The following is a 12603-nucleotide window of genomic DNA, read 5'->3' as shown; positions in this document are numbered from 1 at the left end:
CTCATAGGAATCTAAGTTCTATAAAAATACTGAAAACATTTTTTATAAACGTATTTTAAGAGCAAGGTATTGGAGGGTCAGGTGGGGAAGGGGACATGGAGATTGGATCAGATACTAGCATTTATATTTTACAGATTCAGTTAAACACAAAAACATTACGTGAGAGCCACAGTATGGACAAATTAGAACAAGATGTGGTTGAGAGGCCTGATTAGTTTACAGTGTAGTGAAGGAGAAAGACTAATACATAAACAACTCCACTACAACACATTATTATTAGAACGACAGCATGAAGTGCTGAAGGAGCCCAGAGATTGTATTGGAGAGCAGAAGTTACAGGATTCCTCAAGGCTCCAGGCAATTGAGTAGCAGCTGGACATAGAACATACTATGCTTTGCTGTCAGATTTGTTTGTTTTATTTTTGTGAAACAGTCATGTATCTTGAGCATGTAGTAAGTTTATTGAGAAATATGGAAATGCAATGGGGAGTTGTTTGCACAGATATCATGGGTGGTTTTTGACAGTGTGAAATACACTGTTGCAGAGGACTGATGGACTCAGGACTTCTGCCAAAAAGAAATCAAGAGAGAGAATCTTTCCTTTATCACAACTCAGTGTTGGGGTGAAGACAGGAGAAAAGATCCGAGGGCAGCAATGTGACAGACCTCAGGTGACTACACCCTCATTGTAGGAATGCTATGAACTAGTATTTGGTGGAAGAAGACAATCCATAAAAACCCTCCATTTCTCCATTTTTTTTTTGGAGAGCTGTGGGTTTTCAGGGAACATAATTCTGTTATGCAAGGCAATTAAATAATCTTTAAAAGTTTACTTAAATTAATACACAGTCAGTGCAAACATTATGAACACTGTAGTTAAGTGTACAAAAGAAACGTGGAAGTACCCCTTTACACACCCACTTATTATACTCCCCAGTGCTAACAATTTGTTGTAATAGACTTCCATTTTCCATCTATACACACACACACACACACACACACACACACACACACACACACATTTTCTTTCCCAAAATAAAATTGGTAGTATTCCCACAAATTTGAGGTTGAAAACATTAAAAGTGTGGGCTTTGGAGCCCGCCAGGACTGGGCACAAATCCTCTCCAGCTTCCTGGCTGTATAATCCTAGGCAAATTACTTTATTTCTTTAAGTTTTTTGGTGAAGGATAAAAATGGTAATTACCTTGTAAAACTTGAGTATCAAAATCTATAGCATATATAAATTACTCAGGATACTGCCAGGCACATAGTATGTGTTCAATAAACACTATTATGGTCTATGGCAAGTGACCTTTCTGATAAGACTACAAATAAGGAAATCTGTTATGCAAATGCTGTTCGTTTTTTCCAACTAATTATATCTAAGTTGGGAAGACCTTGCTTTTCCAAAGCATAAAACTAATCCAAGTAATATTCAAATGAGAATCATCCTCCAACTATTGGCGCAACTCTCCTGCGTCCCCCCAACATCGCTTTCTGACTCTAAAAAGTGGTCTTTCCAATAAAAAAACTTTTGTGATTCATCCTGGGACAAGAATGCTCCACCAGGTTAAGTTTTACACACTGTGGGCTCTTTTGCTTTATTATGCGATTGCTGGGTGGCACGCCTTTCAGTTCGCCTCCTGCAGTCGCATCCCTCCATCCCCTCTGGAGTTACGGCTGCTGCAGGAGAAGCCTATCCTCGTAGGAGCGGGAGACTTGATGGACGAGGGGGCACCTCCGGGCTGTAGCAGCAGACGCTGGGCGTGTGAGGTGCGCCCTAGGGGGGCAGGCTGCTGGCAGAGGGGCCCGGTCTGCGCGCCGGCGGGAGGCTTTTCCCGAGACGAAGCTGGCACTTGACTTTCCCCGATCTTCGTCCGGGGCATCTTCCCTGCCGTCTGCAGCCCCTAGAACCCACTGCCTCCACTTTGCAGCCCCGGCCTGTCCTATTCTCTCGCTTTCTTTTTTGGCACTGCCCTTTGCCCTCCCATGGAGTCATCTGTTTACTCTCCCTTCACTTGCAGCCACCCATAGGTCACCCTCCCTTTTCCACATTCACCCACTTTGTCCCCTTTCCCTCTCCCCCTCACTCTTCACCTCTCCCCGAGTCGCCTTCTCAGAGGAGTCTGCCGACGGAGATGCTGCGGACCCCGCGGCCAGGGTCTGCTCTCCGGAGAACCCTCCGTCCACCTTTGCCCCCTCCCCGGGGGCGCAGGAGGCAAGTTTCCGCCCCGTCCTTTCCCCAGTGACAGGACTTGGCGGCGGCCACGGCCAGGGAGGCGGAGGGAGAGACGGCCTTGCTCCCGAGCCCCCTCCCCTGCTCGCGAGCTCGCGCGGTCTGTGTCTCTCTCCGCAAGTGCGGAGACGCGGAGGAGGAGGAGGAGGAGGGAGTTGGGGGAGGATCTCCATTGAAATAAACAACCAGGCAGCAGTTATTAACACGGGAACATGGCGGCCGCAGCCTCAGCCACAGCTTCGGCGGCGAAGGTCAGCGCCGACGGCAGCCGGCACCTGACGGCGTGACCGACCCGAGCCGGTAACCGCGCCTTCCCTGGGGGCCGTGAGGGAGGGCGGGAGGCGGGCGGCGGGCGGGGGGCGCCGCGTCCCCACCCCCGGCTGCGACTGCCCTTCCTGCGCCGAGCCCGGCAGAACCGTGCGCCGCGGAAAGGGCTGTTTTTGTGTGCGGGGACCGCTGCCGGAGTGTGCGGAAAACGGGAGTTGCATCCCGGAGGCGCCGCGAAGCTGGGGAGTTGGGGCTTGGGGGGTGGGGAGGGCGGGAAGCGGCGGGGAGACGCGGAGTCCCTGGGAGAGAAAGGAGGCGCTCCAGCGCTTTGCGAGAGCTCTGGAGACGAGTCCCGGAGCGCGAGGCGGGCGGAGGCTGCAGCCCGCGGCGCCGGCGAGAGGTGAGAGCCGAGTCGCGGCGGGGAGGCCGGGGGCGCGGGCGCGGCCCCCGCCCGAGGAACCTGGCGCCCGCCAGCCCGCCCGCTCGGTGCGGGGTTGGCGAGAACCGAGGCTCCTGTCCCCTCAGGGGGAGAGGGGCTGAGACGGGAAGGTGAATCCTGAGAAGGTGCATTCTTTAATGGAAACGCGGAGCGACTGCAGCGGAGGGTGGGTGTCGGGCGAGGGGAGGCAGGACTCGGGAAGTGCTCGGGGGTGTGTGAAGGTGAAGCGCGATGTCAGGGGCGGCCGGCGGGGTGAGACGCTGGGAGGAGGGGATCGGCGGCCCGGCGGGCGGGCCGGGCCCGTGTCAGCGCCGGGGGCGGGGGGCGAGGGGCACCGCGCGCCGCGGGCGGACGGGAAAGAGCTGCGGCGGGCGGGGCGGGCGGCGCGCTCGGGCCGAGCAGGCCGGGCCGCGGTGGGGGCGGGGAGCCGGGGGCCGGACCGCGGCGGCGCCGAGCTGGGCTCGCCCCTGACTTAACTTTCTGGGTGCGGGCATGTGTGCAGGAGGCGCGCTGGGGCCGGGGCTGGGGGCGGGAGGCGGTCCGGGAGGTTCCGGGTTGGCTCGCCAGCGCCCCCTTTTCTCTCCCCCTTCTCCCCGCCCCTGAAGGGACAGGCCCTCAGGGCCCCAGGCGGGAAGCGGGAGGGGCCCTCCCGGCCGACTCGCGACGGTCACGCCCCGCGCCCGGGACACTTCTCCTTCGGGCCGCTGGGGGCTGCTGAGGGAGGGGGCCGGGGTCGTCGTTGCGTTGTGGAGCTCCCGGTCCCCCGCCCCTCGCCCCTCCGGGGAGTCCCGGAGGCGCCTCTTCCGAGATCGGGGGTGGGTCGGTCCCTGGTTAGATGGTTCCTCCCTCTTCCCCCTCCCTCTAGTGGTTTCCGGGGCCTGCGGGACCGAGGGGCGGGAATCGGGGACCCGAGCCCTTTGCACTGGCCCAGAGCTGGACCGGGCCTAACGCCTTCTGGGTCTGTCACTGGTAGGGGAAACTTTCCCAAACCGGGGACCAAGCCTGAACACCTCCTCCGCCACCTCGTCCTCTAATCCCACTCCCACTCCACCTCCTCCAACGCCTTCCCCTCCCACCGACCCGAATCTCGCTGCGTGTGACTGATGGGGCAGTGAGCCAATCGAAGGCGGGGAGCTGACCTGCCGGGTGTCGGTAAGCCAATCGTGGGGACGGGAGGAAGGAGGGGGGCGGGGTTGCTTCCCGACCAGTTAGAGCCGAGTTGCACGCGGGGCGGGGGAGTCATGGAGACGCCGAGCTAGCGACTCTTGTCCATCCCTAGTCACCCGTTCCTTGGTCTTGGTGTAGTGTCACTTATAGGGTCTCTGACCCGGGAGGCACGTAGTTTATGCGAGATAGTGTATTTTTCTTGGCACCACACGAGACGTCGTTTTGACACGATGAGGTCTAAAGCCACTTAGGATGTGGCAGTAACTCTCCGAGGCCCGTTTCTAAAATGGCATATGTTGTAGTGGTCTCTTCTGGACCTCAGCGACCGGTTTATGTGCAGAAGATCATAGGAGTTATTAGTTTGTTTCTTCCTCACTTTCACTCAGCTACTCCAGCGTGGGGACAGTGAAATTTGAAAGGGTTCTCTGAAAATGAAGGCGTCCGGATAGTCTTACGTCAGTTGATTATTGAGTGTAAAGCATCATTGTTTGTAATGGCTTCACTGGTTCCTTGTTTAATTAGACCGCCAGTTTCCAAAGTGCACTTGAAAGTTAGGCTTTGGGGATGGCATTAAAAAAAAAAAGTTGTCGTTTATGGTATGCGTTTTGTTTTTTTCTTTTTCTTGAGTAAACAAAATGAAGTTAGGAACCAAAGCATCACTGTTTGAGACGTAAAGCGTTGGTATTTAAAAAGCAAAGCTAGTCAAAGAATATTTGTCTACAGAAAAAAAAAAGTCTAAGTGAAATGTAGTTTGCTAGATTACTTCCCGCACAAAAGATTCTTAAAAATTAATTAGTTTTCTTCTTAAACACTGTTGAATTGTACAGTGTGTGGGTACTTTTCTGGTTTATGCAAGGTTAGGAGACCTCTTTGGCTGTTTTATGCTGGCTGTTGGGTTCAGTTCAGTGACTTCCTCAACTCTTGACTTTTAAGAATAAGGAGGATAGGTCTTTGATTCTCTAGAAAGAGCACAGGTTGCTCGGCAGGAATAAGCTGCCTTTTAAAAAGGCAGCAGCTGGGACATTGCTTTTTTATGTGTGTGTATGTGTGCTCCTGTCCTTTGTTGGTGAGGTTTAGTGCACACTGACAGCAACAAGAATCCTTTTCCCAACTGGAATTTGTAAAAATCTTTGGGAGTTCAAATAATGAATCCTACTAAACTGAGAATGAATCCATTCATTTTGTGTTAAGTATCCCATGAATTTAACTAATCTTGGGAGGCTTATTATTATTATTATTATTTTTGGAGGTACCTTATGTGCATGATATTTATCTCCTCTATAGTGGTTTCTCAAGCTTTTATAAATATTTGGTTACCATAAGAAAGAATTGACAAAGAACTGTAGTTTTAGGGAACAGTATTAACCATGCTCTATAAATGTGTTCTGTTGTAATATACCATTCTCCAATTTATCATGTGAATTCTTAATTCTGTATAATTTTGGATGTTTGTGTAGACAAAAATTAATTGCATTTTGCTGTAGCCTTTGAGGTGTTATTTTAGTGACAAAATCTAAAAACTGTGAGGATAAAACAAACATTTAGCTGCTAGAAGTAGGGAATGTCATAAATAACATTCAAAATTTGACAACATTGAAAACCCCCATTACTAATTTAGTTACTGATGGCCACTCTGATGTGTGCCCTTCTCTCTCTTTTGTATGCGTAAAAGCAACACATTAATTTACTTCATTCTCTACAATGATCCTTGAAAATGTTCTCAGATTCTTGGTGGCAGAGAGTATCAAGTCCCTTAAAGCCTGGCTGGGGAGGGGGGGACCTCTCAAGCATATGGAGACATCTAGAAAAAGATGTGCATCGTCAGCTGTGATTCCATTGTGTGCTCTCAGACTAGATCTGAGCCTTCTTCCTCCTGGGGATTTCAGTCTTAACAGAGGAGTTCTTTGACTTTTATATGTCAGGGTACTGAAACGGAGGGTAGAAAAAAGCTCACCAGTTCTGAATTTAATATTTTTTAGATAGTTTGGCTCTGATTTTTAACCTTGCATTGGTTAAATACAATTTACATGACTTTCATTCACTGGTAGAGGAGTATTTCACTGGAAATGTAAAATGTAAGGATCGGAGGGAGACTTGTGCTGGGTTTGAGTGCATAAAAGGGTAATGCTCCTTGGTTGGCTATATCTATAGCTCTATCTTATTAAAGGTTTCCAAGCCTCACAATCGAGGACCTGTGAGCATTGCTTTCATTACACACCCTATATTTAAGGATTCAGAACCTTAGCTGTTTTAAATCACATCAGGGTGAAACGTGATCCATAAGTTGACAGATTGAATTTCTTAGGAAAAAAAAATGATTGCATTATATTGGGTTTAAAAGTGATTCTTTTAAGCAATCTTAGGAGGTCAGCAAAAAAAAAAAAAAAAAAAAAGTCAACAGTTTTTCTAGAAGGTCAGTTTTCTGAAATGTGCAATGTGTTCTTGATATTTTGGCTACTCTTATGTCGTGGTTGAAATTATATTTAAAGACATAATTAATGCTTAGCTATTTTTATGGCAGAACTGCTATTTAAGAAATTATTGGCTTTTCAATATTCTGTGTTTATAGTTTTGTTTGGTAATTTATGTTATTACATGCTCTATCAATTTTAAATTAAGATAATAGGAGGGAGAAAGAAAAGTCACTCCTTTAAGGTATTGGTCCTTTATTGCAATAAATCTTAAAATCAGCGGGAAATTAGGATCTTTTCCCCTAACGAAATAATCAAACTATATTTACATACCAATAATGAAAGCCATTCAAAGGAAAACAGAACAAAACCCTTAGTTTTTTATACTCTCCTATCTGAAGCTCATTTACCACAATGCCATGTTTTTTAAACAAAAAAATATTCTTAGCGTTTATTTCCTTTTTTGTTTTAAAGGGTTGTAGAAGGGTTTATGAGTTGCAAACTAGAAAGAATGTTATGTCATGTTACTCTTTGAAGTCTATTAAAAGTAATGTCTGCAAAAGCTGTAAAATACAATTTTAGGTCATAGACCCTCAATTCAGACAGCATAAAGAAACTCATACTTTATGGAGTCTAGGTACTAATTTGTAATAGAGGTGGGAATGTGGCTTCTGTGAATATTTTAGAAGCTGGTGTAGTTTTTCTAGCTGTTGTAAAACTGAGGCAAAACCGATTCTGAAAAGACTGGAAATCTTAAAGGTAAACTTGTGTGTTGAAGGTAACTGAAGTGAAAGGACTACATGATTGTTGGGTAGATCACAATAGGGCTTTTGGGGCAGAGAGTTTATGTCTGTCCTATGAAATGTTCATCAGTAACCACATTTCTGGCTTCCAATGGCTATAATGACATAATGCAATTGTGGAAAAAGTGATTCTAGGACAATTTTCAGTTGGTTCCCTAGTTGGAAATTTCTAGAGGAGCATTAAATGAACAGAGAATCTATGGGGATGCTTTACCGAGCTGCTTTTGAGGCTTTTGGACTTTTAAGTAAGAAAGAGAGGAGAACTGCTTGTAGGTAAAAGTTATTGGCAACTAGTTAAAGGTTCTGAAAGAAAAAATAATTTTTAATTTGAGTATCAGTTGATAAGATACATGGAGAAGTGGAGTTGGCAGGTTAAATCTGGTAGAACTTATGCCTTATAGGGAGCTAATCATGACCTGTTAAGAGATCCTGATGGGTAACTTAAATCTCACATTAGGCTTTTTAGATCTTGTCTTCACATTCTTGTCTCCTTTAACCATTGTTTCATTTATTTGTTCACTTATTTATTTGATGAGTTTTTGAGTATCCTCCCATTGGTAGTTTACTTTGATAGTATAAACCGTTCATTACAAATCCTGTGATTTAAGAGGGAACAGAGTGGGTGATTTTTAAAAAAATGTTTATTTATTTTTGAGAGAGACAGCACAAGTGAAGGGGGGTGGAGCAGAGAGAGAAGAGAGAAGGAGAGAGAGAGAGATCTCACGACTGTGAGATCATGACCTGAGCCCGAAATCAAGAGTTGGACGCTTAATTGACTAAGCCACCCAGTGCCTAATTGATTAAGCCACCCAGTGCCCCTTAATGGATGGTTTTTTTTTGGTGGAGGAGGAGGTGGAAAGGGACATGTTCACCTTAATTTTCAATTAGCTTTGATACTAAAGATCTGTGTGTGTGTGTGTGTGTGTGTGTGTGTGTAATTTTAATTATGTATTGTCAGAAAATGTTACTTTGGGTTTGGGCTGAAAGTAGGATTATACGTTTGTAATAAAAAAGTTGTTAAATGTCCCCTTGACTGATTAGCTTACAATCAAATAAGTTTCCTTTAACGAAGGTATGAATATTTATAATTAGTGTTGTTTTATTTTCTCTGGAATTGTGTCAGTGTAGTCAGCATGGCAATCTTCAGCTGGTGGAAGGCATGAGGGCAACAAGGCAGGGACCTCCCTGTTTTGTGGAGACACTGCCTTGTGGCTGCGTTAAGGCTGACACATCCTGGGCCTTCATACCCTAAGTTTCTAAAGGATGGAAAACTCCCTGTGCAGGCTTTCCCAGGTGTTCTGCTATGATTATTTGTTTTTCTAGATTTAACTCGTTCTTGCTCTTGACTAAAATGTCTGTATTGGGAGAGTAACGACAATACAACATAACCGATAATAGCATTGAGTGCCAACAACCTGTTGGGGGCTTTCTGAGGTGTGTGGGTTTTTGTTTTGTTTTGTTTTTTGTTTTTTTGCCAAAGCCCTATAAAGTAGAGGTTACCTTGTTTTCTGGAAGATGAAGCTTCAGGGAGGTTAAGTCATTGTGCATATGAGCAAAACGTTGGGGGGAAAATTATCCTTGACCAGCGAGTGAGGGGAAGCCGATCATGAGTATCAGAGGGAATGGCGAGCCTAAGAGTGTCTTCCTTGTAAGAATCTGATAAAGAACAAGCTTGCAGGCTGTCAGTCTAGTTGTTTAGCCCATGAGAGGGATGAAGAGATGTAAGTGGTTCTGGTCCTGCAAACTATGCCAGCAGGTGTCTAGCAAAGTCTTGCATCAAGGCAGGCCTATCCCTGGACAGGCGTTACTTAAGATCTACAAATAGTCTCCAGCTTTTTTTCCTTTTTTAATGTTTATTTCTTTTTTGAGGGGAGAGAGAGAGAGAAACAGACAGGGTGTGAGTGGAGGAGGGGCAGAGTGAAGGAGACACAGAATCCGAAGCAGGCTCCAGGTTCTGAGCTGTCAGAACAGAGCTCGACGTAGGGCTCGAACTCACGAACGGTGAGATCATGACCCTAGCTGTAGTGGGACGCTTAACCAACTGAGCCACCCAGGGTCCCCAAAAGTCTCAGCTTTTTCGGCAGCAGCCCAGTGTTTAACAACTATTAAATTGCAGGGTTCTTGTCTTTTAATGTTCAAAAAGTAAGAACTGGAATGAAGTAAAAATAGGTAACATTTATTGAGTATTTCCTAAAAACCTGGTGCAGGGTTAAAGCACCCTTACTGTATATTCTTGTGTGTTTCTCCCTAACACAGTGAGGTGGGTGTTCTTGTTATCATTCCTATAATATAGTTCATGCAGTGGAGGCACAGAACTGTCAAGTAACTTGCCAAGGGTCACACAGCCAGACTACCGGAGAAGAATTTAAACCCAGGCCAACATTGCCCCTCAGCCCTGCCCCCTTAGCGTGTGTTCTCTTAGCTAGTGGGCCACACTTCTTTCAGCATAATGTGGTTGTGTCTTATCAAGTGCTTCCTTGAAGGAACACAGATCAGTGATTCTCAACTAGGGAAGAGGAAAGGGGTAGGAGCAGATTTTGAGAAGGCACAGTCTCACAATAAAAAGCTAAGAAAATAAGCTCTAGAAAACTTGATTGTGGGGGCTAGGGAGAAAACAGATTGAGAGGACTATAGGGGATATAGGTTGAGAAAGGACGAAACACTGATACAGATATTTGGCTTATATCTTTACACTATGTTTAATTCTAGTATGTTTCACTATCAGGTGGTGATTGTGTGACGCATGTTTTACAGATTTTGTGCAATCTATGTGGTGTGGATGACTTGGTGTTGAGATACCATAGTCTCAAAAGAGGGCTGATAATATATTCAGTCATCTGACTTGTGCTCTGCTATTTGTGGAATTCTTCTGTCTGCTCAATTGTTTGCAGGGAGTGCGGAGAGCTTTCAGGGGACTCTTTCAAGACCTATGCACGCGGGGGGATTAGCGTGCACTGCCTTTAGTGCTGTAGCTTCTGGGGACTGAAGACTTGTTGTCATAGATGAAAATATAATGCATGATATTTTCTGTTACTCATTTAGTGTGTCTATATGAAATGTGATCCCACATATTCCAAGGCTTCACTTGCAGAGTGTGAGTGAGTTCTGGAAGTTCCTGTTGTTGCTGACTGACCTCTGCCCATTGAAGTACCCATCTAAATGAAGATTCTTTTCTAGCAGATTATTTCTGCTTATCAGATCAGCTCATTAACCAAACATAAAACGTCTTCCCTTGCCTTTGGTAGTACAGTAGCATATGTAAGAATATTTGATATTAATTTATCTTAAAATTTGTTTCTATTAATATGCTTACCGATGAAAAGCTTTCAGTTATTGTCAAAGTGTAAATTTAAAAATGGAGTTGCATATCTTAGAGAAACTTACAGTTTCACTTGAGTCATTTCTAGGCCATTTCTAGAGTCAAACTAAAGGGAAAATTTAGATAGCTATGTGGATAACAAATTTTTAAAAATATATTTTTAGGGACATAGAGCATGTGACTCTGGATCCTGGGGTCATGAGCTTGAGCCCCACGGTGGGTGCAGAGGTTACTTAAAAAAATAAAAATACAATTTTAATGTGCTTGTATATATTTTAAAAATAGCATTACTCATAAGTGTGTTTATCAGGTAATCACCTCTGGTTATTATTGAAACATAGGTGCTGAATTCTTTCACATAACTTTTAGATTCCTGAATAAGGAATATGGAAATTCCTTGCTAAAAATCTGAATGTCAAGGGTGTGAATTTCTGCATATTTAACATTAATGCCATTTCTCAAAATTACAGAAGTTGGTCTCAATAGTTATGGAGATAGGCAGTACGGGCTGGCGGGGGGTGGGGGCTTGAGAAGATTCTCCTGTCCTGTATCTGCCTCCTTGTGCCTGCAGCCTGATGTGGGTCATAGTGTTGGGTATGCTGTGCTCTGAGACTAAGCTCCTGCATGGCTCAGTACTTTGAAGTGAGGATGGGATGGGAAATAATGGGACAACTTTGGACTGCTTCAATTTGGGTATAGATCTTTGTAGACTTTTTTCCTCTGCTTTCGTTTATTTTTCTCCTTTGGCTTTCTCTCTCTTTTTTTCCCTTCAAGTTAAAGACAGATGATGGCTGGTAGTGAAGGGAACACGATCAAGCTTATGGAGGAAGTCTGTTACTATCATTAAGTATTTCATGTATGATCATGATCTATGGTTTGCCCCTTTACCAAACAGATTGGCTCTGCTAACAGCACTTAGTGAAGAAGCTAGCTATTTGTTAAATAAGCCATTAGGTTGAAAACAGATCACTTAACAGGCACAGTGCAGTAATTGGCTGATTTGTTGTTGGAAGTTGGTCGGTTGCTGGACAGCATTGTGGTCTAGTAGACTTGGGGGGCTGAGTCTCTGTTGTCTAATAGGATTGAGTATTACACTCCCTAGCTTTTATGTGTTTTATTTCTTCCTTGTTTAAGGATATTGTTACAAGCTCTATAGTGTTAGATGTCTTGAAAGTGTTCATTAGATTCAAGTGGTCCAAATGGCATAAATTGGAAATATTAAGATGATTTAAGATTGATGAAAATTGTAACCAAATTCCTAAAGCCTTAGGAATGTCTGCCTCTTTGGAGTTTCTGGTAGTATATTGTATTTTCAATTTCTGGAATTCCATTTTGGGGCTTATGTTATGTGTATTTTTCTTACTGCTGTTTTAAGTAATAATGTCTTGATTCCTTAAGGCTTTTCTGTAAAAGTGTGATATAAAAATATTTATCCCATTTAAAAAATGTCATTTTTATTGTAGCACCACTAGAATCTTTTTGAAGTAAACACGTAATAAGTATAAATAATGGAACCTAGTGAAAGAAGTGGATGTCATGTAAAGCTCTTTGATTTATGCTGTACTACCTTTTAAGCAGGAGGTGTGTACAGTTAATTAAGAATTTTAATAAATGGGGCGCCTGGGTGGCACAGTCGGTTGAGTGTCCGACTTCAGCTCAAGCCATGATCTCGTGGTTTGTGAGTTCGAGCCCCGCGTCGGGCTCTGTGCTGACAGCTCGGAGCCTGGAGCCTGCTTCACATTCTGTGTCTCCCCCTGTCTCCCCTCCTCCCATGCTCATGCTCTGTCTCTCTCTGTCTCTTAATAATAAATAATGAAAATAAAAAGAATTTTAATAAATGAAAGGCTTTAGCCAGTTAGAACACAAAAAATGACATGATATTCATTGTGAAGTGAACATATTGACAGTGACAGTTGATGGTAACAAAAGTCAACAAAATGCCTGGACATTGAAGGACATTA

General features: G+C 44.8%; 1 protein-coding gene across 10 annotated transcripts in view; it reads left to right on the top strand.

Annotated features, from left to right (window-relative positions):
- Positions 1 to 1818: 1818 nt before the first annotated feature.
- The window catches only part of NCOA2 (nuclear receptor coactivator 2), a 290769-nt gene continuing 279984 nt past the window's right edge, over positions 1819 to 12603 (top strand). For 3 of the 10 annotated variants that reach the window (XM_019453245.2, XM_019453235.2, XM_019453236.2), the window contains exon 1: positions 2249 to 2536. The gene's annotated coding sequence lies outside the window, so the exon portion shown is untranslated. Of the gene's footprint in view, positions 2219 to 2247; positions 2537 to 2786; positions 2904 to 2963; positions 3109 to 12603 lie in introns of those variants that run through there. The other 7 variants (XM_053896142.1, XM_053896138.1, XM_053896141.1 and 4 more) reach the window with 4 other exon arrangements.

This window comes from Panthera pardus, unplaced genomic scaffold (assembly GCF_024362965.1).
Source record: "Panthera pardus isolate Hobbes unplaced genomic scaffold, ASM2436296v1 HiC_scaffold_7, whole genome shotgun sequence".
NCBI classification, from domain to species: domain Eukaryota; kingdom Metazoa; phylum Chordata; class Mammalia; order Carnivora; family Felidae; genus Panthera; species Panthera pardus.
This window is presented reverse-complemented; position numbering and strand designations above follow the sequence as displayed.